This window comes from Gopherus evgoodei, chromosome 1, assembly GCF_007399415.2.
Source record: "Gopherus evgoodei ecotype Sinaloan lineage chromosome 1, rGopEvg1_v1.p, whole genome shotgun sequence".
In the NCBI taxonomy this organism is placed as follows: Eukaryota; Metazoa; Chordata; order Testudines; family Testudinidae; genus Gopherus; species Gopherus evgoodei.
The window spans coordinates 152940776-152968572 of record NC_044322.1 but is presented as its reverse complement, the minus strand read 5'-3'; the positions used below and the strand labels follow the sequence as shown (position 1 = coordinate 152968572).

At 42.4% G+C, this 27797-nt stretch overlaps 1 protein-coding gene across 7 annotated transcripts in view; it reads right to left on the bottom strand.

Annotated features, from left to right (window-relative positions):
- Positions 1-23930, bottom strand: part of SYTL5 (synaptotagmin like 5) — a 161240-nt gene extending 137310 nt beyond the window's left edge. For 4 of the 7 annotated variants that reach the window (XM_030575783.1, XM_030575808.1, XM_030575819.1 and 1 more), the window contains exon 1: positions 23170-23849. The gene's annotated coding sequence lies outside the window, so the exon portion shown is untranslated. The other 3 variants (XM_030575791.1, XM_030575827.1, XM_030575835.1) reach the window with 3 other exon arrangements.
- Positions 23931-27797: the final 3867 nt, after the last annotated feature.

Sequence of the window (27797 nt, the reverse complement as noted above, 5' to 3'; positions counted from 1 at the left end):
ACTTCCCTCAATCTGCTGTCAATGCTACTACTAATACAGCTCAATATGCTGTCAGCCTTGTTGGCAATAAGGGCACACTATTGACTCATATCCAGCTTCTTGTGTTTAAGCTCATTGAAGATTTCTCTGTTCAGCCAAGCTGGTGACCTGCCATATTTGCTATTCTTTCTGCATATAGAGATAGTTTGTTCCTGTGCCCTCAATAAGGCTTCTTTAAAATACAGATAGCTTTCCTGGACTGCTTTCCCCCTCGTATTAGCCTCCCAGGGGATCCTGCCCATCAGTTCCCTGAAAGAGTCAAAGTCTGCTTTTCTGAAGTCCAGAGTCCATATTCTTCTGCTCTCCTTTCTTCCGTTTATCAGGACCCTGAACTCAGACATCTCATGGTCACTGCTGCCCAGGTTGTCACTCACTTCTACTTCCCCTACCAATTCTTCCCTTTTTGAGAGCAGTGGGTCAAGAGGAGCATGGCCCCTAGTTGGTTCCTCCAGCACTTGCACCAGGAAATTGTCCCCAACATTCTCCAAAAACTTCCTGGATTGTCTGTGCACTGCTGTATTGCTCTCCCAGCAGATGTCAGGGTGATGGAAGTCCCCAACGAGAACCAGGGCCTGTGATCTGGAAACTTCTGTTAGTTGTCCAAAGAAAGCCTCGTCTACCTCATCCTTCTGGTCTGATGGTCTATGGCAGACCCCCACCACCACATCATCTTTGTTGCTCTCACCTCTCAACTTAACCCAAAGACTCCCAACAGGCTTTTCTCCAGTTTCATACGGGAGCTCTGAGCAATCATACTGCTCTCTTACAAACAGTGCAACTCCTCCACTTTTTCTCCCCTGCCTTGAACTTCAATAGTTCAAGGGACATTGGTCTGTATGATGACACTACACACACACAAAACTGTTAAAAGAACATTATTAAGGTTGCAAAGTCAAGCACACAAAAGTTACAATATGCCAGAATTAAGGTGGCCTGTACAACTCATACAAACTCAGTCTCACCCCCCACCCACTCCCTGTCTCCCTGTCCCAGTCTCTTTGCCTACTTAACCCAAATTCTCCCTCCACCTCCAGCTTCTTGTCAGATGTGTCTCCCTTTCCCCAGTGCCCCATTCTGCCCCACACAAGTTCCCAGGCCCAATCTATTTGTCCAGCCTGTCCCAGTCTCCACACATTCCTGGCTCCTCATCCGATCTCAGTGTTTCTCAATACCCATGCCATGTGGCTCCCAGTCCCAGACTCTCCCCGCTCCTCCCCACCCAACCAGTCCCAGCTTCACCTACCCCTGGCTCCCAGTCTCCTTGTCCAGCAAGTTCCAGTGTTCTCCCACAACTTCCAGTCACAGTTTCTCTCTCTTCCCCTAAGTTCCAATCTCCTCAGGTTCCTTGTTCTACTCTATTCCTTTCCCTCCTCCTAAGACTGGCTCTTGTCCCCTCTGATTTGTGTTAGATAGCTTCCTCTTCCATGCTGCCTGGAATCATTTTAGGAATCATTAAAAAGGGATAGAGAATAAGATGGAGGGTATCTTATTGCCCTTATATAAATCCATGGTATGCTCACATTTTGAATACTGCGTACAGATGCGGTATCCTCATCTCAAAAAAGATACACTGGCATTAGAAAAGGTTCAGAGAAGGGCAACTAAAATGATTAGGGGTTTGGAACAGGTCCCATATGAGGAGAGATTAAAGAAGCTAGGACTTTTCAGCTTGGAAAAGAGGAGACTAAGGGGGGATATGATAGAGGTATATAAAATAATGTGTGATGTGGAGAAAGTAAATAAGGAAAAGTGATTTACTTGTTCCCATAATACAAGAAGTAGGAGCCATCAAATGAAATTAATGGGCAGCAGGTTTAAAACAAACAAAAGGAAGTTCTTCTTCAGACAGTGCACAGTCAACTTGCGGAACTCCTCTCCTGAGGAGATTGTGAAGGCTAGGACTATAACAGTGTTTAAAAGAGAACTGGATAAATTCATGGAGGTTAAGTCCATTAATGGCTATTAGCCAGGATGGGTAAGGAATGGTGTCTCTAGCCTCTGTTTGTCAGAGGGTGGAGAGGGATGGCAGGAGAGAGATCACTTGATCATTGCCTGTTAGGTTCACTCCCTCTGGGGCACCTGGCATTGGTCACTGTCAGTAGACAGGATATTGGGCTGGATGGACCTTTGGTCTGACCCAGTACAGCTATTCTTATGTTCACCAGCAACGGGGTCATTGAAAGCAAAGGACAGACTCCCTGGTCTATGTTCCACTGGCTGGCCCCACCCCAGCACAGAGCTGCTATTATAGGAAAAATTCAGCTTCACCCCTGTAACATTTAGAAAGAAATAAAATGCTCAGTCATGCTATGAGGATGGCACATATGCACTCCAAACAGCACTAGGAGCTGTGAGATTTGGGAATGCTCACCAATGATGCAAACTGCACATCATCAAATCAGGCCTGAATAAAGACTGTGAGTGGATGGGTCATTACAAAAACTAATTTCCCCATACTGTTACTAACACTTTCTTGTCAACTGTTTGAAATGGGCCACCCTCATTACCATTACAAAAGTGATTTTTCCTCCCTTGGTATTCTACTGTTGCGAATAGCCCACTTTAATTGAATTGTTTCATTAGCACTGACCCCCCACTTGGTAAGGCAACTCCCATCTTCTCATGCACTGAGATGCCTAGCTTGAGTTTTCAGACTACTTAGCATTTTACAGCACTTTTATGCTCCTCCCCTCCTCCACATTCAAATAAGACAGCTTCCTTCTCCTCCATGCTGCCTGGGTGCCAGCAGTGTGGGTACTGAGAGTATAGGAAAGACTCTCTCTGCTCTCAGTTAGTGTCCAGCACCACAGTAGCACCAGCAGGTGGGGATTGCAATTGCAGAGATAGTCCTGCTCAGCCCCTGCAGACCAAGGATTGAGCATACTCTGCTGCTCTAGGGAGAAGGCGCATGCAGAGTCTGGTCAGCAGTAGGAGCTGTGAGGGGATGGAGCATGTTCAGTTAAGCTGGAATCTTCAGAAAATTTAACTGCCAAACTCTAACAAGTCTTCTACTGAGAACAAGCAAACCGATTTCCGGAGCTCTTAACTTGGCAAAACGTGGGTGAATTTTTACGAGAGGCCCCCTGGCAAATTTCAAATCTATGCTCCACAGCACAGAGGTGCTAGAGCTTCCTCATGAAGCAGCATTTTTTTTTAAACATTGGACAAACCAGGTATTTTCCCCCAACCTCATTCTCAGAAACAGCTGAACTATTTTAGCTGAAACTTCCACACAAAAAAATCAGCCCGAGGCACACATCTGGCATGGAAAAGTTCAACCCAAACTTTTAAGCTTGATAAAGTCATAAGCAACTGAAAACAGGGTCTTATAATGGGAAGTGTCAGGCAAGCTTAGCTAAAAGTGTTACCTGTGCCACCCAGAACACCTCTAGCCCAATTAACTCCTCCCATTCTCTTCCTTTCAATATGGTAAAGATTTTTGAGGTGCGTTCAGTCAGTACCCATGCCCCCACATGAACAATCAAATTCAAATTATAGGCACAGTTAAAATACTGTTCCTTTAGGAAAGAGAAGGAACAACACATAAGAAAAAAGAAAATCATTTGAGTTCACTTTTATTTAAGTATAGACTAGGAAAAGCTGCACTAATATGGGTTATGAAAATTACTTTCAAAGATTACAGTTGGTAGCTGTAAATCTTCCAGGCTACTCTATCCTTTTTGGTTTGGGGCTCCTTGCTCTTCCCCAGATGCCAGCAGCTTGTCACCTCAGTTTTTGTCACAGTATTTCTCTGTACTTTCTCATCACATACCCACGCATTGGCAGTCCTTCAGGGCAGGGAATGCGTAATACGATTTTGTACAGCCATGCTACCATGCCTAACTGTTCATACTTATGATGCTATAAAAATAATAGTAGTATCTCAACTGGAGAAGAATAGTATAGTGAAAAACAACTGCACTGCAGATTGAAGAAGTGACTCTCAGTGGGATATAATTAGAGCTGTGAGCGGTTCTGCCAATTTACTTTGCAATAAATTGTGTGAGCATTTTCTTCAGTGTTGTTTCACATCAGTTTTCACAACATGCTCAGGCCCCAGGCTCTACAGTGTTGGGTTTTGACAGACCCAATAACTAAACGCCACAGAAAAACTACTATGTTACATTCAGTTTCAGCACTGAATCACGTCACTCCAGGAAGTTACAGAAACCTTAGCAAACCTACACTGACTTTTAAGCTTGTCATTAAAATTTGCCCAGGTCAGTTTCACATCGTTTGAGTTTTGATTAGCAGATTTTAAGAGTGCAGCTTTACCATGGCAGTGGCTGAAGCTTCTATCTGTGAAGGAGGGGGGATAAATTAACCCTTTAATTGGAATCCCCGAAGCATACCAACATGGACTTCCTCGGAGGATCCCCAAATCCTGCACAGGAGTTCTTTGTGGCAGTCTTGGGAGGAACCCACTTAAAAAACGTGAATTCCACTCAATTGCTTTAAGTACTGTGGGCCAGATTCTCAGCTGGTCTAAGTGGCTATGACTCTACTGACATCAGTGAGGAGAGGAGAAGTTAGAATTATGCTGATTTACATCCCCTGAAGATCTAACCTTGAGTGCTCAGTTCAGTTCCTAGCATCTCTGAAACCCAGCACCTCTAGTCAACATTAGGCTACAATGGCCAGGGAAAAGATACAGGGTACCCAGGAGTTACAAAGAATCAGCATGAGGCATAGGGATCTTAGCACAGATTAATAAAGTGTGCTTTTCCTTTGCAGAAGCCACATGGGACCCTGCTCAAGCAAAATCCTTCTGAGGAGAAGGAGACTTCTCCTAGCTAATTTCAGAAATATCAAATTTTCACTGAACATTATTCTCCCTCTCAACTGTATTTCTACTTGTTCTGCTTTCATTTTGATGCCATTTTGAAGATGTCATTAGTGTAGCGCAAGTAGAGTAGGGGTGTTAGGGGATGAGAGCTGAGGAAGCCTTGTTCTAAGTCAGCCATAAGAATGCTGGCATACTGTGGGGCCATGCAGGTACCCACAGCAGTGCTGCTGACTTGAAGGTATAAATTGTCTCTAAATCTGAAATAGTTGTGGGTGAGGACAAAGTCACAAAGTTCAGCCACCAGGTTTGCCATGATGGTATCGGGGATGCTATTCCTGACAGCTTGTAGTCCATCTTTGTGTGGAATGTTGGTGTAGAGGGCTTCTACATCCATAGTGGCTAGGATGGTGTTTTCTGGAAGTTCACCAAAGGACTGTAGTTTCCTCAGGAAGTCAGTGGTGTCTCAAAGATACCTGGGAGAGCTCATAGCGTAGGGCCTGAGGAGAGAGTCTACATAGCCAAATAATCCTGCTGTCAGGATGCCAATGCCTGAGATGATGGTGTGTCCGGGATTCCCAGGTTTATGGATTTTGGGTAGCAGGTAGAATACCCCTGGTCAGGGCTCTAGGGTTGTGTCAGTGTAGATTTGTTCCTGTGCTTCTTCATGGAATTTCTTAAGCAGATGGTGCAGTTTCTTTTGGTAATCCTCAGTGAGGTCAGAGGGTAATGGCCGGTAGAATGTGGTGTCAGAGAGTTGTCTAGCAGCCTCTCATTCATTTTCCAAACTATTTCCCCGATACTGATTTCCCCCTACTATTACGCACACCTTCTCGTCTGCTGTTTGAAATGGGCCACTCTCATTACCACTACAAAAGTGATTTTTTCTCTCTTGGTATCCTACTGTTAATTGAATTGTCTCATTAGACTGACTTCCCACTTGGTAAGGCAACTCCCATCTTTTCATGTGCTATGTATTTATACCTGATACTGTATTTTCCATTCCATGCATCTGATGAAGTGGGTTATAGCCCATGAAAGTTTATGCCCAAATAAATTTGTTAGTCTCTAAGGTGTCACAAGAACTCCTCGTCGTTTTTGCTGATACAGACTAACACGGAAACCTGTTTACATACAAGCTTCAACTTGTCAGTTACCAATGCAGTGTATCTGCCTGCTCACATGACTAAGTCAGACAGAAATCCTTCTGAAACATTTGGATGGCTGGCAGTAATCAAATTCAATTAGAATAAACTTAGAGAGTGGAGGTTGTGGTATCTAAGTGAGTATAGAGTATCCTTTTCATTACAAGTATAGTCCACCAATGCTCTGTTGCCAGGCTATCTTAAAGGGAGTCCTCCTTCTCTGGACAGCACTTTAAAAACACACAAGCAAGGTTTGGATGTGCGAGTTCCTGTGTGCCTGAAAAAGAGCTATGAATCAGGAAGTAAAAAAAGATTCTAGAAACTCTCTCTAAATTGCAGAGCACAAACTCTTACTTCTCACTGAACTCTTTTCATTTTCCTCACTTTGATATGATCAGGGGAATTTCTAGACATTTCACCACCCCAAGCACGGCGGCATGCCGCGGGGGGCGCTCTGCCAGTCACTGGCCCTGCGGCTTCGGTGGACCTCCCGCAGGCACCAGCTGCATGACCAGCAGACCCTCCGCAGGCACGCCTGTAGGAGGTCCACCGGAGCCGCAGGACCAGCGGACCCTCTGCAGGCATGCCGCCAAAGGCTGCCTGCCTGCTGCCCTCCCGGCAACCGGCAGAGTGCCCCCCGCAGCATGCCGCCCCAAGCATGCACTTGGCATGCTGGGGCCTGGAGCCGCCCCTGAATATGATGTTGCATAATTCTGCTGCTGCCACTCGTTTGTCCCAAATCACCATTTAGTAGCCATATAAAAATAATAGTTTGTAAATCATACAATACGAGGAAAAAAGCAGAACTAGAAGAGCAATAGTAAACCCCCTCCACACACATTATATATGAGACAGAGAAAGAAGAAAATGTAAATATTCATTTTTTTTGCTAAGCTCCCATAAAAAGAAAATGGAGGTCATTTTTTCTCCACAAACGTTACATAACACACTGCTTTCTAGGCCTCATCCTTATTTTCTCCCTTTAGATGCTTTGTCCGAGCATGATGTTAAAATCCACTTTATTACTGTACACTGTATATTCTTTTGACTTACAACTCTTTGCTATATTTTCCATGGTTACAAGAACACAAAATTACATGGAAATAACAAACATGGTAGGATCCTATATTCACACATCAAGGCCAAAGAATATCAGTAATAATGAGAAGACAGAACTCTTAGCTTTCTCTCACAGTGTTTTATACAAGACTAATAATGGAATGTGAACTCATTACTGTCCTCAGGCAGGGAACTTTGTCTTATAATATATATTTCCATAGTTAACTTAAAAAAAAATTAAGCTTGGATACTAACTTCAGGCAGTTTTTTGTTCATATTTCTTTTTCATGAAGCCTCCAGCTCTAGCCTTGATACAAACCACAATTAAACTCTGATAATGAACTCTGAGTGTTCTACAGTACTCTTGACAACTATGCATCTTACCTGGGAGTATGAACCCTGTGCTACATGACACAGCTTACACCAACCTAACTCTGTAAGTGTCTACACTAACATGTAGCTCCCACAAATGTAACTCGCCCACTACACCAACTAAACTCCACCTCCGCAAGAGGCATAGTGCCTAAAATCAATGTAGTTAGGATGACCCAGTTGCTTATATTGAATGTTGCTGCCTTTCAGAAACCATCCCACAATGCTTCACAAAGGCAGTTAAATTGGTGCAAGAGGCCCTGGTGAGGATGTGCACAGCTGACACCAGGAGCGTAGTGTGGACGTGTAAAACCGATTAAATTACTGTGGTGGCTATACAAAGACGTAACTTAGGTTGACTTAATTTTGTAACGTAGACTTGCCCTTAATTACATGAAATCCAAGCTATCAGAAGACAATAGACTTGAGAATAGTCATAATAAAGTAAAACAGTATTCGTTACTGGTGTTAAGAGAAAAATTCTAATGCAAAGAAAAAAATATACACCATGAATTTACATGCATTTATTACCCAGTTTTGAGATACTGATTCTATCCTTTAGCTTTCACCTGTATGAATGAGACATAGCTCCACTGATTTCAGTGTAAAATGAATGTAAATGAGAGGAAAAATAGACTCATTGCATTTAGTTATCCCTATCTTAGTGCCGAAAAATAGAGCAAAATATACATCCAGATTCCTGTAAAACCACATCAAATTTTACCTGGGGTCTTCCATGTCTTTGCGGAGTCTTTAAATTATTATGTTTCCCTTTCCATTCCTTTGTTCTTGATCCTGGAATACTACTTTAAATAACCTGCTCTTGTGAACTGGAGCTTCTTCTTTCATCTGTATCTAGATGGAGATGGCCTAAAGAGGAGCTTTTGTAAATGCCAAAAGCAAAGGTTGGATCAAAACACATGCAAGTATTGTTTAGGATGCATCAATCTGATGAACAACATATATTAACAGATAATAAATCATCCTTTCATTATGTATGGCCTTCAAGCACATCAGAGTAATGAACCTTATGTCTGAACAGCATTTCTTACATTTAATTTTTTTTGCTACACGAGCAACATAGCGAATTTGAAAAAAAAAGCTCGGAAATAATGGATTACATATTTGAGACTATGCTAGTAATTCAAGAAATGAGTGGGCCATATTACTGGATGGTCTTTTCAGCATCAAAGAAAAATATTTTTGCTTAATTTTTATGTTGAGAAACGGTTGTACTTCTATTGACATTAATACTTTCTGAATTTAAGAAGGTAAAGGGAAAAGGGCTGTAACTGGGATACATGCTGCCTCAAAGAGGATTATAACTCTGAAGAAGACTCACTCAAAACATGCAAGGAGTGCCGCAGCATTGATTCATAATATGATGAAAATAAGGTTGATCCACCACTATAAGTACCACTGTAGGCATTCCCAGCAGGGACAGAATGAACTTGGAGACTCAGCTGTTTAGAAGGATACTTCCAAAGTGGAAGGAGACACATTGATGGGGGGAATGGGAAAGTTTTACTATTTTCCAATAAATATAGCTTTGGCTTGGTAACTCCAGTAAAGTAGCAGGGTGTAATGACCCTTTAAGATAGGTAATGCCAACCTCTGGACAGCACAGCCCACAGTCACAGAACATAGAAGTATAGGGAGAGGCATTTCATTTACAAAGAGCGAAGTGGAAAGCAAGTTAAATTGAACAAGGGGAACTTTATTAAACCCTGTGAATGTCCAATCAATGACAGTTCCTGCAGATTTCCTGGTGACCCATCAATAACAGTCCCTCCCTCCGATTCCTGTTCCACTGATCTTGATACAAACATAGTCATTAAGGGAAGACAATGCATAGTCTGGGAAGCAATTCCAGACTAATGCCTTTGTTTAGGGCCCAGAACTGGAGATCTCAGTCGTTAAGCGCAAATGCTCCAAAGACCTAGGCTATTTAAGTGTCCTTTCAAACCTAACTCTGCTCTGAGACGTGACTAGTTAAAACAGTACTACTTATTCAACATTTCTGTTCATTACACTTATTCAGAAAAAATAACTGTTTATTTCAGGGACAAAATAAATTTTTCACTACTAGCATTCTTTGCTATTATTAACACAGGGATTTAGATCATATTAATTAGGAAGCCTTTATTCATCATCACAGGAAATACACTCCCATGCCAACAGTCTCTTGAAGTGGGAGCAAGATTCAGTTCCGCCTTGCGTATCATTGGCAGAACTGTTAACCAAGGGCTTGTCTACATGGAAAGTTACTCCAAAATAGCTATTCCTGATTAACTTCACATGGACGTTCTTATTCCGGAGTCCGAGTACCTTATTCCAATTTAGCTTAATCCACTTCAAGCACTCTTACTATAAAATAAAAACACCCAAACATGAAGCTAATCAGGAACAGAGAAACTGCTTTAAATTCACACCCTACCTTTTTCCGGATTAATTTTCAAGTGAAGACAAGCCCTAAATTCCAATTGCAGAGACAAAAATCTGCCCTAAATTATACTTATGTAACACCTCACTGTAAATTGAACAAGGAAACAGTGAACAAGCAGAACGTCAAAGGGCCTCTTTTCCCTCTCTCCTTATTCAGAGCAGAACTGCATTTTGAGAATGTTAGAAATATCACCAGCAATCATCTGCTCTGTTGTCCTGATCCACTGCTCACTGAAATCAATGGAAAAACTTCCACTGGCTCCTGATTCAATACCCACTGGCCTGAATCAAGGGCTGAACTATTATTTCTAAATACCAGCCCTTTCAGAGGGTGTGATATATTACAGCAAACTGATTAAATATTAAAACTCTCAATATGCGTCATAAAATATCCAACAGAAACCTACAAAATTTCAGTTTACAACACTTTTAGTAATCATTGTTTTATTGTTAATTATCAGATACTTAACTGAGAATGTGCAATTAGCAAAACTCATTTTCCCATTACAGTTCTCATTTTGACATATCCCTCCCCCAACTTCAGCACAAAAAAAACTGACCTACCTGAAATTTCATGTGAGGTCTTAGCTCAGGGTACAGCTTTTCTTGAATGTCTGGGGTAATTCAGAAAAAGTGTCATAAGAAAATTCCTAAGCAAAAAACTTGATGATGGAGTTAAATTTGAACAGATATAACCTCTTTGGATAATGCCTTAGAACAACACTGAAGTTAAAAGCCACAAGCTATAGATAAAAATATTCAGGAAGCCAAGAAATACAAAGTTAAGGTTACACTTTAAAACCAATTAGAAAAATGCACACTAAACCACCTTACTTCTGCTTCTCTATTATCATCCTCAAAACAACTAAAAACATAAATAGATGGCTGCTAGTCTATACTGCCATGCGACATTGGAGCAGCTGCACCCATTAAGCTGCGCCAGTGTAGCATATCTGTTGAAGACATGTTATGCCAATCGGAGGAGCATTCTCCTGTTGGCATAATTACTGCACCTCAGCAGGAGGCAGAAGCTTTGTTGGTGGGAGAGTGTCTCCCACTGACTTAGTGCTGGCATGGATACCGCTTAGGTCGATGTAACTTGCATCGCTCAGGGAGGGATTTTTCACACCCCTGAGCGATGTAAGTTACATCAATTTAAGTAGTAGCATAGACAAGCCCAAACTATCTGCGAAAATCACCCAGCTTCATTTTGTCAGCAACATCACCCATATTAATGCTTAATCTTACAGTGAACTGATTACACACTACGGTATCATCAAAACTAAACTCCACCTGTGTTTACACAGATTATGCATAATACTTCTGCTTTCTTTATGGCCGTATTCAATACACTGAAAGATTTATTTTATCACTTCCTGAAGAGAAACAGAACACACCCAGGAGTCATTCTCACAGCACAAGATGAATGTGATGACTATTTACTGTTTTCATTAGATACAGAACTAGCATATCTACAGCGAGACAACCCCTAAATTCTAATTCTTAAAACTATAGGATTTACAGGGTAAAAGAAAGGAAGTATTACACAGTTTCAGAGATTGATATTAATAAAAGACAATACAATTCTGTAGTCTACACTCTTGGAAAATGCCTTTCAAGTAAGCTTGCATGTGATTTACAGTAAAATGTTAGTGTTAAGACTAAATTGCCTTAAATCCTGTTTAATGGAGTTTTTTTAGCTGGGAATTATGTACCCAATTGTGTGAAATGTTGAGTGGCACTTGGCGGAGCTCACAATCTTGCAAGCTTTGGAATCTCTCCATTACTTTGATAAATTGCTTGTCATAGTATCAGTTTCATGCTTAGTCATTTTTCTTAATAGCAATTACAAACTTTATGGGATCATATAAGTTAGACATCAGGAAAAATATTAAGAAAGAGGTATTATATTAGGTGATCTGTTTGTTCAATGTATCCCTAGCATTTTGAGAACACCATTAGAGATTTACAATATTTTTATTTGCAGTACCAGTACTTGGTCCAACCAAGTTTTAAAATGGCCTAGACAACAGAATACCCATTACTCATCTTGGGAGACTACTCCCATACCTAATATCAATCTGAGTCATTTATCAGGCACCTATCATTGGTTATTAAATTACTGTAGCACTCTGTCAGAAAACTCTTCCTAATATCCAACTCAAAAACCATGACTCCTACTAATAGATTCTTGTTCCACATTAAACATCAAAGCTCCCTCTCTGGTGTTTACTGGCTTCATATCTTTAGAGATTCATGTCCCTACCCTTTATCATTCCTTTTCAAGCTTTACATATTTGGCTCTTAATCATTCCTTGCAATTCATTACCCTTCAACACCTTCATCAGTGCTTTTTTCTATTAATTCCTTCAGAGGGTTAATATCTTTCTAGTAATGACTTACACGACATTTTAGTTATGCTCGCACCCAGAGCCAGAGGCTGTGATGTCACTAAACGTTTTTCTCCTAAGATTTCCTACTGGTGGTAGCAATGGTGGGGGCACCTTGGTCTACCCTAGTGCTAACAGCAAATAGCCTTTATTACAGCTAATGTTAAAAAAATGATATAATATATAGGTTGGGAAAAGAGTATCCGTACATCTGGGTATAGTGCTTAGATTATCCACAAATACAAAGTTAGTTTTTAAAAGTCATATGATAGATAGAGTGCATAATCAGCAATAACCCAAATTTAGGTGAATAGATTTAACAATACAGTTTAGACAGTAGAATCTGAATACTCAGGTACATCACTCATGAAAAGTTGTACAGAGATTTGATTGGGGAAAGCAGCGTATAACAATGAGTGGAGATTGCCCCTCAGGCTCCTTCCCAGCAATTTACTTCCCTCTCCCTCAGCTCCTCCGTTACCCAACTCCATCAAGCCCTTGTTCTGCTTCTAAGGGGTGTGGGAAATATGGTTCTGTGTTGTAGTTTAAATGAATTATTACTCAGAGTTCTGTATTAATATGCCTAGTAAGGAATCTATTTGTCAAAAAAAATTTCCTGAATTTTTTGTTGTCTATATTGTTACAGACATACTTGCTGCCAGGTATTTTGAAATAAATGACCAAAAATAATTGACACTGGTGTGATTATATTGTGTTATTTTGACAAATAAAATACGCAGAATTTTAAAATATTGTGTGCAGAACTTTTTTTTTTTTTGGTGCAGAATTCCACGAGGAGTACATTATGCAACACTTAAGTGTAAACAGCCCATGATGCAATCTACTATAAACATTAATGATTTCTAGGTTTCTCCTTCTCATCATGTATGCACGTTTTGGATTACTTCCTCTTAGATAGATAGTGATCCAGAGAAATGAGAAAAAAAGGCAGAAAATAAGACTGATACTTGAAAAATGTATTATTCCTTGTCCTCACTAACATATACAATGTCTCCCTATTTCACATATGCAGATGTCATTAACTCCCTGTACTTCCTCTTGCAGATTATTAATGAAGATGTTTAAATCAATATTTTCAAACTGAGTGCCTAAAACTAGACTTCTTAATCCTTATTATGGCTCCTAAACAAAAGTGGCCTGACATTCAGGAGTTCCTATCACCTGCAGCTCCCATTATCACTGGAAGCTAAGGGGGTGTTTAAATTTTCTAAAAATCAGACCATTTAACTATACCTTAATAAAAACCAGACTTGTCATGGACCCCTGACCCTTGAAGTACCTCCTCCACCCAGTTTATGACATTGTTTTTCTTATTATACTTTGCTTATCGTGCTTCAATATTAACCATACTGACTTGAATTAATAAGTATAAGATTTCACAGGATGCAATATTAAATGCTCCATTAAAATCCAGGTATTCACCACTATACCTTGGCTACTAATTTTGTAATCCTATTTTAAAAAAAAAACAAGTTTCTCTGGTAAATTTTACTTTTGTAAGCCCATGCTCCTTATAACTCAATTTTTCTCTAAATCCTCTGTGATTTTTTCCTTAATATTTGTTCCATTACTTTACTAGGAAAGTGTCGGGATGGTAATTTCCAGGACACACTTTTCTTTGTTTGAAAATCGGCATGCTGTACGCTTTTCTTCAGCCTTTTGGTACCTCGGCAGATATCCATGACTTTTCAGAAATAGTTATTTTTTATCTTAAAAATGTGTTAAACATTAATATGCTGGAGAAGGTGGTTCAATTTCCTATTTCCCCCTTTACCTCTCCCCTCCTTCCAGGATCTGGGTTAGCTAGAAGAGGTACAGGCAAAGGAATAAATTCCTCAGAATGATGTAAAGTATTCCCCTTCCCCTTTAGGTTGATCTTACTATGCTCCTGTAGTACAATGGCTTCAGAAATAAGGGACCAATTCGAACTCAAATCCCACTGTAGCACAAAAACCACCAGTCCTGTAATGTTGTAACTACTACTACTATTCCCAAAAAGCAGATCCAAATGACAGATGCACTGCTTTCAAACAGCATTTTCCCCCAGAAGCCTATCTAATGCCAAAGCCTTTGGAGACACCATTCCTCTTATGGGCAATGGCTTCCATAATATCTGGATGACACCCAGAAAGTCCAGTTATTTACAGGATGGAAGCAATGCATTCATGCTGCACTGTTGTATCCTCCAGGTCATCCCCTGGCTGCAAGATTGCTATGTACTGCTACTATGCACCAGATATGTACTGAATCCATTCTTTAAACTCTTTAAAAAGGGTGTTGGTTGTATCCTCCTAATTTGCAAGTACATTTTCTGTTTCCATGTTTACCTACGGACTGAGTTGTAAGGGTCTAACTCTAATCTAAAGCCCCAGTGAACGTCTTTCAATTTACTTCAATGGTGCATTGATTATTAATCAGCCCATCACACAATGCAATTTGTCCTCAAAGTATAGTCCTACCTCATAGCTTTCACTACAGCCTTTTAATAACTCCTCATATGCAAACTAATTATGTCGCCTCTGAGGTGGTGAGCGGATCTGAAACCAAGATATAGAGCAACATGTCTCATTAAAGGAATAGTTGAAAACATTAAGTGTCATCCCTTTCTGCTACAGCCACAGATACCTGAACATAGAATATTCACAGGGAACAAAGATTCTAGAGGCATATTTAAGTGGCGATAAAGAGTCATTCCCCTAGCCCTCCCCCAAAAACATGGGGCTCTCTTAGTCATGCTCCTGTTAACACAGGTTCTGGGAGTGGTATAGACTGTGAAGGACGTTTCATCTTTCCTCTAAAATCTACAGTTGTCAGCAATACAAAAGGTAACACTATCTAGGAAAAGATAAGACAGAAATTACAGCTGAAGTGAAAGGCCCAGATTGGTATCACAGAGGCAAATTATGGAAAAGTGACAGGGCACTGGACTAAGAAGTCAGCTAACTGACTGTGCTCTCTTCTGGATCAGAGACTCAGCCTCAGCACCTCACACATGGGAGACTGAACAGAATCCAGACCCGAACCTGACCCCCAGCGCCCTCTGTCTCAGGAGACGGCCCAATGGTACAAACTTGGACAGGAGAGGCTTGCCACAAAACAGAGCAGGCCAATTCCCTTTTGCACCTAGATGGGAACTTATTTGAAATAGTTTTACATCTGCACTGAAAATTTTTATGAACATTTGTAAGACACTGTTTTTGCTCATGAGGTTTGTTTCAGTTTGAATGCACTTGTGAATAATGCTATATCAAATATTTTCCAAAATACAGAAAACCTAGCTGTTTTCGAAGATATTTATATGTTGCTATTCATTTTGATAATTTCTTCACATCTGGGCTTTAGGCTGAAGTTAAAACTTCAAACACTTATCAATTTTTTAAAAACCAATAAATACACACATTATGTGCCTCAGGGTGGTAACCCACAGATACTGAAATAACTCTACAAGTTACAAAGCAAACAGATAACCAGTAAAAGATTATCTGATCTTGCAGAACAGGCAACTAACACAGTTATTTGCAAACCCTGTGGCAAAGACAGAGAGAGACGGAGATGGGGAAATCAACTGGTAAAGAAACACAAAGAGAGAGAAATGTTAGGGCCCTGGAAGTAGCCCTGGAAGATTGCTCTTTTTTAGCTTCTAAGAACATATTCCACCAATGACTTCTAAATGCTTCTCATTAATGTACAACTTAACCACCATGCTGGGACTCAAACCATTCTCTCTCCTTCCAGGTGGGTCTTCCTCTCACTTCAGCCATACCTGATCTATTTTGCCACTGTTTGCCTTTCTGGCTTTGGAAAAGGTCATAAATTTCCCCCTCCTTCACACTATGCTACAAGTTCCATTTGCTAAGGAAAGGCAATAAGCTTAGGAGATAGACAAAACAAGGTGTTCAGTCACTACGTAATCTTGTGCTGCAGTTTTCCTTCAAGCTTTCACGGCAGTGAAATTTTTTTTCAAAGCTGTATAAACAGCATGTCTCACCAGTGAATGCTAGAAAAAACATTTTTTAGTGGGTGGAAAATCTGCCTCTCCCTTGTTAAAGTGAACTAGAAGAGAGGTGTAATCACCACCTAGTGAGAACATGTCTACATATTAGGCTGCACATCAGGACAGGTTTTTCTACCTCACCTGCTATCACTCTTGGGCATTGTTTGGATAGAAAAAACTGTAGGCACAGCATCCACTGTCACTAATCAGGTCCATCTCCTCTGTGATCCTACCAGAGGACATTTTCTCTCCTCTTCTCTACCACTGCACTGGCTGGTCAAGCAAGAATGTTAATTCTCATTTTCAGCATATTTCTCTCAACTTCTTGAATCAGATTTCCCTTTGTATCAGATAGCTGCATTTAGAGTTTTCAAATGCATTCTAATTTAAAGGTTTAGCTACCGCTTCATTCTCCCCATCCCTTAAGATTCCCAGTCTCTGAAAAGGTTATTGGAAAAAAGAACTGCCTCCCTTGGTCTATATGCCTTTCTCAAAAGTGATTGCTCAGTGCTACTCTCCTTCCACTCCCTCTTTTATTTAACCTCCCTGATAGACTAATCCTTTAAATTGCTTGGTTGCACAGAATGCACCAGCCTAGGCAAGAATGTGACTCACTGATGATCCTCAAAACATAAAAGCCATATCATACACACCAGGCTACAGCTAGAATTGGTATAAACAAGTGAAACTCCATTGGAGTTACAGCAGATCACACAAGCTCAGACTTTGGCTAAAGATCACCAGCTAATAGAATAACTTCTTCCATCTCAGTCATGACACAGCTTTGCTTCCATTACCCACTTAGCTACAGTTCTCCAGTTCCACACATAGTTCCCTATCTTCAGAAGATGAAATTCAAAGAAGAATGGAAATAGTTACTACTTCAGCTGGAAAACATAACGCAGGCTTCTAGTTTTCTACTTTCCACCTCTTCTCTGTTCCACTTGCAACCATCTCTTCTCCAAAAACACAAAAATGCTCCACCTCCTTTTTTTTCTGTTTATTAAGTTAGCGATAAATGAGATTCTGCAGAAGTGGCAAGCACTTTATAATTAAGAACATGCTTAGGTATTTGCAAGATTGAAGATCAAGTAAATCCTATTATATCTAATTAGAGCTCAAGCCTTAAATACTCACACAAATGAGTTACTTTACTCAGAAACATAGCCTAACTGAACCCAACATCTTGAACTCAATAGAACTACTCACAAGTTATTCATGTGTATCTTGTTTGCAGGATCAGACCTTAAAACATTAAATAAGATCACTTGTAACTGGCTACATTCTTCTTTCCACTCTAATAATGCATTGTCAGCCAAAAAATAAAAAATAGAAGAAACTCCTGCAGTAAGCTTTATCGTCAAGAATAAGACTGGTGAGGAATAATCCCCCTCAAAGAGCTGTATATTTGAAAACTGATAATTGATTTAGAAAGTAAACAACAAAGTAAATGTGTTGAAATCCTTAAAAACTAAAGTACATCAATAAATGAACAAGACACACAAATATTCAAAATGTAGAAAGCTCTCCCTCAATTTTTGTAACCAGATTCATAAAAAGTTATTTTTTTAAATTATTTGAGCGATATGCATATAAATACTAATATTGTGTATAATATTATGTGGATATGGGGAATGTGGAGGATGTGATATATCTTAACTTTAGAAAAGCTTTTGATATAGTCTCCCACAATATTCTTGCCAGCAAGTTAAAGAAGTATGGATTGGATAAATGGACTATAAGGTGGATAGAAAACTGGCTAGATTGTCAGGCTCAAGGGGTAGTGATCAACAGCTCGATGTCTAGTTGGCAGCCAGTTTCAAGTGGAGTGCCCCAGGGGTCGATCCTGGGGCCAGTTTGGTTTAACGTCTTTATTAATGATCTGGATGATGGGATTAATTGCACCCTCAGCAAGTTTGCAGATGACACTACGCTGGGGAGAGTGGTAGATATGCTGGAGGGTAAGGATAGGGTCCAGAGTGACCTAGACAAATTGGAGGATTGGGCCAAAAGAAATCTGATGAGGTTCAACAAGGACAAGTGCTCAGTCCTGCACTTAGGAAGGAAGAATCCCATGCACTGCTACAGACTGAGGACCGACTGGCTAGAGTAGCAGTTCTGCAGAAAAGGGTCTGGGGATTACAGTAGACGAGAAGCAGGATATGAGTCTGCAATGTGCCTTCATTGCCAAGAAGGCCAATGGCATATTTGGCTGTATTAGTAGGAGCATTGCCAGTAAATCAAGGGAAGTGATTATTCCCCTCTATTCGGCACTGGTGAGGCTACACCTGAAGTACTGCATCCAGGTTTGGTCCCCCCCACTACAGAAAGGATGTGGACAAATTGGAAAGAGTTCAACAGAGGGCAACGAAAATGATTAGGGGGCTGGGGCACATGACTTATGAGGAGAGGCTGAGCGAACTGGGGTTATTTAGTCTGCAGAAGAGAAAAGTGAGGCGGGATTTAATAGCAGCCTTCAACTACCAGAAGGGGAGTTGCAAAGATGATGAAGCTTGGCTGTTCTCAGTGGTAACAGATGACAGAACAAGAAGCAATGGTCTCAAGTTGCAGTGGGGAACGTCTAGGTTGGATATTAGGAAACACTAGGGAGGTGGTGGAATCTCCTTCCTTAGAGGTTTTTAAGGCCTGGCTTGACAAAGCCCTGGCTGGGATGAATCAGCTGCTGTCGGTCCTGCTTTGAGCAGGGGGTTGGACTAGATAGCCTCCTGAGGTCCTTTCCAAACCTAATCTTCTATGATTCTACAACAGCTACACACACACTCGCCACAATCCTGAAATCAGATCCTTGCACATGGACTCTTGCACTCCAAACAGCTCCATTGCAGTCAGTTGTGCGCCCTGCAGGAACAAACATCCGCCCACCTAGGTTGAATTGCAATTAGAGGTCATATACGCTCAAACATAAAAAGCTAGAAACTAACGAGCAAAACTTTGAAAGAGTTAGTCCAAATCAAACTACTTTTTTGGGAGGGATGGGAAGGCAATCTTGAGGCACCATTGCCCCAAGTCCTTTTCTGAGTCAGTGCTTCCTAGGATACAGTTCCCCATCACATGAGCATGGCTTGCATTCTTTGTTCCTAGATATGGGACTTAACATTTGGCTGTCCTGAAATGTGTATTGTTTTCTTACACACAGTTTACCAAGCAAGCCAGATCCCGCTGTATCAATGACCTGCCCTGTTCATTATTTACCACTCCTCCAATGTCTGTGTCATCTACAAACATCATCAATAATGGTTTTATTGTTTTTCTTCCAAGTCATTGATAAAAATGTTAAAAAGCATAGGGCCAATCACAAATCCCTGTGGGAGCCCACTGGAAACACACCCATGATAAACAATGGCAATTAGTTCTCTCTCTCCCTCCTCTCCCATTTTGTAGAATACTGTAAAAGATAAATAGCATCAATAAAAATAGGATGGTTACAGCCAACCACTTCCAATTTATAGAGCATTTTTATATTGGGGGAAAAGATGTTGGCCCACAGGTCTGTATTACTATGAATTCTCTCATCCCCTTATGCCCTTACTCTACTTGTGCTACGTTGATGTCATCTTCATCATCTGGTCCCATGGGAAGAAGGCCCTTGAGGAATTTCACCAAGATTTCAACAATTTCCACCCTACCATCAACCTCAGCCTGGACTAGTCCACACAAGAGGCCCACTTCCTAGACACTACAGTGCTAATAAGCAATGGTCGCATAAACACCACCCTATATCGAAAACCTATTGACCGCTATACTTAGATTTTTTTCCTCAATGGGAACAATAATATGATCCACAATAAATTCTTTGGCCTTTTACCATCTGAAAGGGTAATGGGTATGTTTAAATTCTCCACAGTAATGACCCAAACTTGCAATGTTCAAGAGACGTGGATCTCCAATTTACTAGAGATTGATGGCAGCCCTGTCGGTCCCAGGATAGGAGAGAAACACCTCTCTAATTTACCAGACAAGCAGACCTCAGCAGTCATTTCAAAGGACAGCTTATCATCCACACGTGCCAATATCACCCTGACAGGTTTCTGAGTGGTAGCTGTGTTAGTCTGTATCAGCAAAAATAATGAGGAATCCTTGTGGTGCCTTACAGACTAACAAATTTATTTGGGCATAAGCTTTCGTGGGCTAGAACCCACTTCATCGGATTCATGAAGTGAAAGATACAGGCACAGGTATAAATACATGAAAGTATGGGGGTTGTTTTACCAAGAGTGAGGTCAGACTAACAACATAAATCAATTAATACCCCCACAAACGTGATACAGTTCTGCGGTGACCTAGAATCCTACTTTCAACATCTCCGACTCAAGGAATATTGCCAACATACCACTAAACAGCACACTAACACACAGGAAGCTTCCTACCAACACTACAAAGAGAAAGATTCTGCATGGACACTTCCTGAAGATCGAAGCAACAGGCTGGACTTCTATACAGAGTGCTTCTGTCAACATGCACAAGCTGAAATTCTGGAAAAGCAATATCATTTGCCCCATAACCTCAGCCATGCAGAACATAACCCTCCACAGCCTCAGAAACAACTCTGACAACATAAAAAAAACTGATAAAGGAGGTCCTGTAGACATCATGAATAGGTCGGAATATGAACAAGAGGCTGCTAGACAACTCTCTGACACCACATTCTACAGGTCATTACCCTCTGACCCCACTGAGGATTACCAAAAGAAACTCCAATATCTGCTCAAGAAACTCCTAAAGAAGCACAGAAACAAATCGACACTGACACACCCCTAGAGCCCTGACCAGGGGTATTCTACCTGCTACCCAAAATCCATAAACCTGGGAATAACGGACACCCCATCATCTCAGGCATTGGCACTTTGACAGTAGGATTATCTGGCTATGTAGACTCTCTCCTCAGGCCCTACGCTACCAGCACTCCCAGGTATCTTTGAGACACCACTGACTTCCTGAGGAAACTACAGTCCTTTGGTGATCTTCCAGAAAACATCACCCTGGCCACTATGGATGTAGAAGCCCTCTACACCAACATTCCACACAAAGATGGACTACAAGCCATCAAGAATAGCATCCCCAATACCATCACAGGAAACCTGGTGGCTGAACTTTGTGACTTTGTCCTCAACCACAACTATTTCAGATTTGGGAACAATTTATACCTTTGAGTCAGCGGGACTACTATGGGTACCCGCATGGCCCCACAGTATGCCGACATTTTTATGGCGGACTTATAACAATGCTTCCTTAGCTCTCGTCCCCTTATGACCCTACTCTACTTGCACTACGTTGATAACATCTTTATCATCTGGACCCATGGGAAGGAGGCCCTTGAGGAATTCCACCAAGATTTCAATGATTTTCACCCTAACATCAACCTCAACCTGGACCAGTCCACAAAAGAGGCCCACTTCCTAGACACTACGGTGCTAATAAGCAATGGTCACATAAACACCACCCTATACCGGAAATCTACTGACCACTATACTCACCTACATGCCTCCAGCTTTCATCCAGACCACATCACATGATCCATTGTCTATAGCCAAGCTCTAAAATACAATTGCATTTGCTCCAATCCCTCAGACAGAGACAAACACCTACAGAATCTCTATCAAGTGTTCTTAAAGCTGCAATACCTACCTGGTGAAGTGAAGAAACAGATTGACAGAGCCAGGATACCAAGAAGTCACCTACTACAAGACAGGCCCAACAAAGAGAGTAACAGAATGCCACTAGTGGTCACCTACAGCCCCCAACTAAAACCTCTCCAGCACATCATCAAGGATTGACAACCTACCCTGAAGGAAGAGCCCTTACTCTCACAGACCTTGGGAGACAGGCCAGTCCTTGTCTACAGACAGCCCCACAACCTGAAGCTAATACTCACCAGCAACTACATACCACACAACAAAAACAAAAACACAGGAACCAAACCCTGCTACAAACCCAGGCGCCAATTCTGTCCATGTATCTATTTAAGGGACACCATCATAGGACCTACTCACATCAGCAACACCATCTGGGGCTCATTCACCTGCACATCTACCAATGTGCTATATGCCATCATATGCCAGCAATGCCCTTCTGCCATGTACATTGGCCAAACCGGACAGTTGCTATGCAAACGAATAAATGGACACCAATCGGACATCAGGAATCATAACATTCAAAAACCAGTAGGAGAACACTTCAGTCTCTCTGGTCACTCAATAACAGACCTAAAACTGGCAATTTTTCAACAAAAAAACTTCAAAAACAGACTCCAATGTGAAGCCACAGAACTGGAATTCATCTGCAAACTGGATACCATCAGATTAGGCCTGAATAAAGGCTGAGAGTGGCTGAGTCATTACAAAACCTAAACTTAATATCCCCAATACTAATTTCTCCCTACTGTTACTCACACATTCTTGTCAACTGTCTGTAATGGGCCACTCTTTTACCATTTCAAAAGTTATTTTTCCTCCCTTGGTATCCTGCTGTTAATTGATTTATCTGGTTAGACTGACCTCACATTTGATAAAGCAACCCCCAGCCTTTCATGTATTTATACCTGCTCCTGTATTTTTCACTTCATGCATCCGATGAAGTGGATTCTAGCCTAGGAAAGCTTATGGCCAAATAAATTTGTTAATCTCTAAGGTGCCACAAGGACTCCTCCTTGTTTTTGCTAATATCTCCCTGATTAGCTCTCACTAAACAGAAAGAGAAAAAACAGAACAGCCTTTTTTTCTCAGTTACGCCTATATCTTTAAAGTCAAGGTAGAGCTCAGCGAGGACCTCGCTTTGCCATCGGTATTACCTTTCTCCCGCTTCAATATCTGATTTCTACTCTTCGTGTTCCTTCCCCAGCCGCCCAGAAAGCGACGGTCCAGTCGCATCCGCCCCGGAACGACCATTAAGAAATGCACTTACCGGGAATCACCTCGGCCAAGAGGCTTGTTCGGGCAGCAGCCCCCTTTACTGCTGAGGCAACTAAGAGCAGCTGGTGGCAACTCTGTTAATTCAGCTGAGCGCTTGCTCCAGCCGTCGCCGCCTAGCACCACACACGCACAGGCAGGGCTAGGGGTGCCACAGCGAGCCCGGCCACCGGCCCCAGCTCCTCACGTGGCCAGGGCAGTGGGAACAGCCCCGCTCGGTGGCGGTAGCGCTGGGGAGCAAGGGAGGCTGGCTCGGTGCAGATCTCCGGGGGCGAGTTTCCCCGGGGCTGCCCGCGGTGGAAACGCACAGACAGCTCGCTGGGCACCTGCCACGGGGAGCTCTCTCTGCAGGCGGCGGGCCAGCCCGGAGCCCAGCGAGATGGCGGAGGGAATGGCCGGGGGTCAAGCCCCCTTTCCCGGAGCCTGATGCGCGCAAGCTGCAGCTTCTGGCTCACCAACTTGCTATCACGAAAGTCCCTTCCCCCTCTCCGCCACCTTCGTCCCTTGCCGCCGCCTCTGGGCACGTCCCGAGCTGCTGTGCACCTGCGGCGGGAGCATCGCTGGCGGAGCGCAGCTGGGGCCTTGGCTGGAGACCAGCCCTCACCGGCAACCAATGGCAGCAGTTCGGCGCTGCCCGCCCCCCCGCTCCTGCATCCACCGAGGAGCTGCAGCTGCTGCCAGGGCACCCACCGGAGCAACACAACGGTGTCTGGGAGCGGGAGGCAGGAGAGCCCGCGGCCCCGAGAGCAGCGGCTGGGGAAGGGGCGACGCAGGAGCGCTCCCGGGACTGACGCGAGGCGGCCGGCGCAGAGAGAGTTCGCGCCGCGGGGCGTCCCCGTGGGGCCGGGTTACGCGGGCGCTTCTCCCCCGGAGCGAAAGGCTCCCGAGTGCATCCCCCTGCTCCAGCAGGACAGGCAGCTTCCAGCCATTAACGGGGCTAGTATGCAACTCGCAATAGCTAAACCAAAGGGGAACCGGGTTTCTATCTGCAACAGCACCCCCTGAACTGCCCTGCAGCCTGAGTGTGCAATGTGAGTTCAGCAGAGGAGAAGTGCTGGTCTCAGCTGATGCCCGGGGCAGGGAGTCAGTAGTTTGTTTACAAACAGAGGCAGGATGATTTTAAGATAAGAAAGGGCTGGTATTTAAATTAAGGATCTGGAAGAGGTTAGATGAGCCTGTAAAACGAGAAGGAGAGTGTTTAAGAGAGAACACAGGGGACTCAAAAGAAATACAGCCAAGCCCTCTGAGCCAAAGTCATATCAGAAAAAGGGGGATCTGAGGGGGAGGGGTGAAAATAAGGGAAGAGATAGCAGTGGTACAGAGACGTTCCTCCTCTCCTCCTGGTACCTATGTGGCCCCATCACCTTAGTCTCTGAGAACCTCACAATGTCTAACCTATTTCTCCTCACAACCCCTCTATAAGGTAGAGCAGTGCTGTTATCCCCATTGTATAGATGGGGCACTGAGGGACACACAGATTAAAGGCCAGATTTTCAAAGGTATTTAGGCACCTAGTGGGATTTTCAAAAGCTCCCAGAAGTTAGGTTCTTTGTGAATCCCACTGGCTGCCTTGCTGCATCTTTGGGTGCCTAAAACCTTTGAAATTCTGTCCTAAGGCACGAGCCTGAAGTCCATGGGGGGGCGTAGGACCCAGGTATCATACCCTATTCACTAGACCAGCCTCTCTCTCTGCTTCATGCTGCAAAAAAGGACTGCGATAGATGGGAATGAAACCAAGGTGGCCAGTTCTCTGAGACTCCAGCAAACGGTCCCAGGCGATTGGGAAGGATGTCATAGTTGACAGCATGAAAAGCAGTACAGAGGTCAGGAAGGAGGAACAGAGCTAATGGGAGTCAGATGAGAGGAGATCACTTAACTCCCAAAGGGTGGCAGATTCTACCTCATGCTGGGCCATAGAGCAACAGCTGCTGTGAAATGTTATATTTTAACTGAAACCATTTTGTTTTGTCATTTTTTGTTCTGAGTTTGAGGAAAGGAAGGAATCGGAAAGTGTCATATAAGTATCAGATGTGTTTATGCCTCAAATTATTAGGCTTTCAGCTGCATAGGTACTGACTCTGTGGGTGCTCCAGGGCTGGAGCACCCACAGGAAAAAAAAAACTTAGCAGGTACTTAGCACCCATCTGCAGCCAAGCTCATCCCCTCTTCCAGTGTCTCCTGCCTGGCAGCTAATCAATTCCTCCCCCTTCTTTCCACAGCTTTCTGCACACCACAGAATAGCTGTTCTGTGGTATGCAGCAGACACTAGGAGGGAGGAAGGCAGGCAGAGGACCGGGGAAGGGGCAGGAAGAGGCAGAAAAAGCAGAGGCAGGAAGAAGTGGGTCAGAGGTGGAGCCTTGGGGGAAGGGTTGGGGAGGTGTTGAGCAAAGTTGGTACCTATGTTCAGGCCAATTCCAGAACAAAGAATTGAAATTGCAACCATAGAGTCCATAAAGTTGATGATTATTGTCATGATTTGTATTATTGTAGCTCTAGCCCCTGTTTGCCAGATCTGGGAATGGGCAACAGGGGCTGGATCACTTGATGATTACCTGTTCTGTTCATTCTCTTTGAAGCACTGGGCATTGGCCACTGTCAGAGGATAGGACACTTGGCTGGATGGACCATTGCTCTGACCCCGTATGGCCATTCTTATGTTCTTATTCACTGACACCATCTCTGTGCTCAGCACTGTTCAGAATGTGCCAGAAAATATAGCCCCTGAGCCAATGCTTACAAAATGTGTAGCCCTGGATAAGATGGCTCAAGATATTTAAGTATGAAGTGTATAATTATTGAACACATGTTAATATCTATGAGTGGAGGTGCTGACAGCAATAGACGTTTTACCTGATTAAGGACTGGAAGACTAGACCCAACTTTTTTTCCAAGAGAAAGAGCTGCCCAGTGCTCTGTGCCTATTTATTTTCCTTTCCTGCATGCAGTGTCCCGATACACCTCAGAAGACTCAATGTTTTCTCAGCTTTAAAATGTGGAATTTTGTTGGTGTTTGGTTTTAAATAGTCTCCTATGAGAACTACAACTCAATCACTCTAATGTTTTTCTTAAAAGCCTTCTGGAAAGAAACTAGCCTTTAAACAGAAGGAAAGCAAAGTTGCCAACTCATGATTTTGGCATGAGTCTCATGATAATTATTACTTTTTGTAAAGCTCCAGCTCCTGGAGTCAAGTGGACATATGATGATTTCAGCTTTCATTCTCAAAGAAAAAGTGTTTAACTGTGGAGAAAGCTTCAAAATGTAATTCAAGTGCACCCTAAAGGCTCAAAAAGCAGGTGGCAAATAAAAAGAACACCAAATCTATTACTTTTATGTAATCTCATGATTTTTAAGCCAAGCTCATGATTTTTGAGCATTTGGGGTTGGCAATACTGTGAAATTAACTTGAAAGTATCAGTTTCACTCGTGTTTAAAGTCAGTTTCTAATCTATTATTTGTAGCATGGTAACACCCCTAGAGTCCAAGGCAGGTGCAGTATAAACTCATGAGATCTTGCCCTAGTAGGATGTTTCAAAAAGTTAAATGATCTATTCTAAACTTGATAAACTGCAAAAATAAAGTAGCCTAAATGATGGAAAGTAATCTAGATTTTTCTACAGTTATTTCAGTCATTGTTTTAAGTTGCCTAAGCAGCCTCTGGAATCATGGTTAAAATTGTCCCCCTTACCAAAATCTGAAAAGGTACCTCTGCTAATGCTCATTTAAAAATGGCACAACAAATCTGACAACAGAAGAGTTGAAGAGCCCTGCCCTCTTTCCTAAGCCACCCTTTGTGCCTCTTACTTTTCTTGTGTTCTCTTTTACCCAGACACTCTTTTCCTTGTTTATTTTAATATACATGACATGAATAGTGTGCAATTCAAGAGCTCAAGCATGAGGACTAGAAGTGAGCCCCATCCACAAAGTTCAGCTCCAAATTTCCCCCAAGTCTGGAAGGATAGGGACACTGGAACATGATTGAGGTCTATACAAGAGGGGATATGATAGAGGTCTATAAAATCTTGACTGGTGTGGAGAAAGTGAATAAGCAAGTGTTATTTATTCTTTCTCATAACACAAGAAACAGGAGGGGGTTCACCTAATGAAATTAAATAGGCAGCAAGTTTAAAACAAACATAAGGAAGTATTTCTTCACACAACACAGTCTGTGTGTGTGTGTGTGTGTGTAAGATCAAAAAAATTGCTGCTGCTTCTTTGAAACAACACTAAAAAACCTCAAGAGGTGTGTCATTTTACATCAGTGGGCATCTTGATCTCCCAAAGACCATAATTAGCTACTATCACTGGGCAGCTGAGGCAATGGCAGAATCAACAGCCTCATAATTTGGAGCACAGTTTCCATCAGCCAGTGCCACAAAGGTTGGCAGAGTTCCAGAAAGTTAGCAGATGCACCATTCTTTCCCTGTTGCTGGAGAACTGTGTCCCTACCTGTCTCTTCCTGTATATTCTGGAATTCTCTAACATTTTGGCATCATGAATCTTTCCAGGCTTACATCCATTAAGGGTCTTCTATGATCCACCACAGCCCATATGATTTATGGTGGTAGAACTCCATGACCTATTGAGAAGGGGCAAAGAATTGAGATGTGAGTTCCAACAATAGC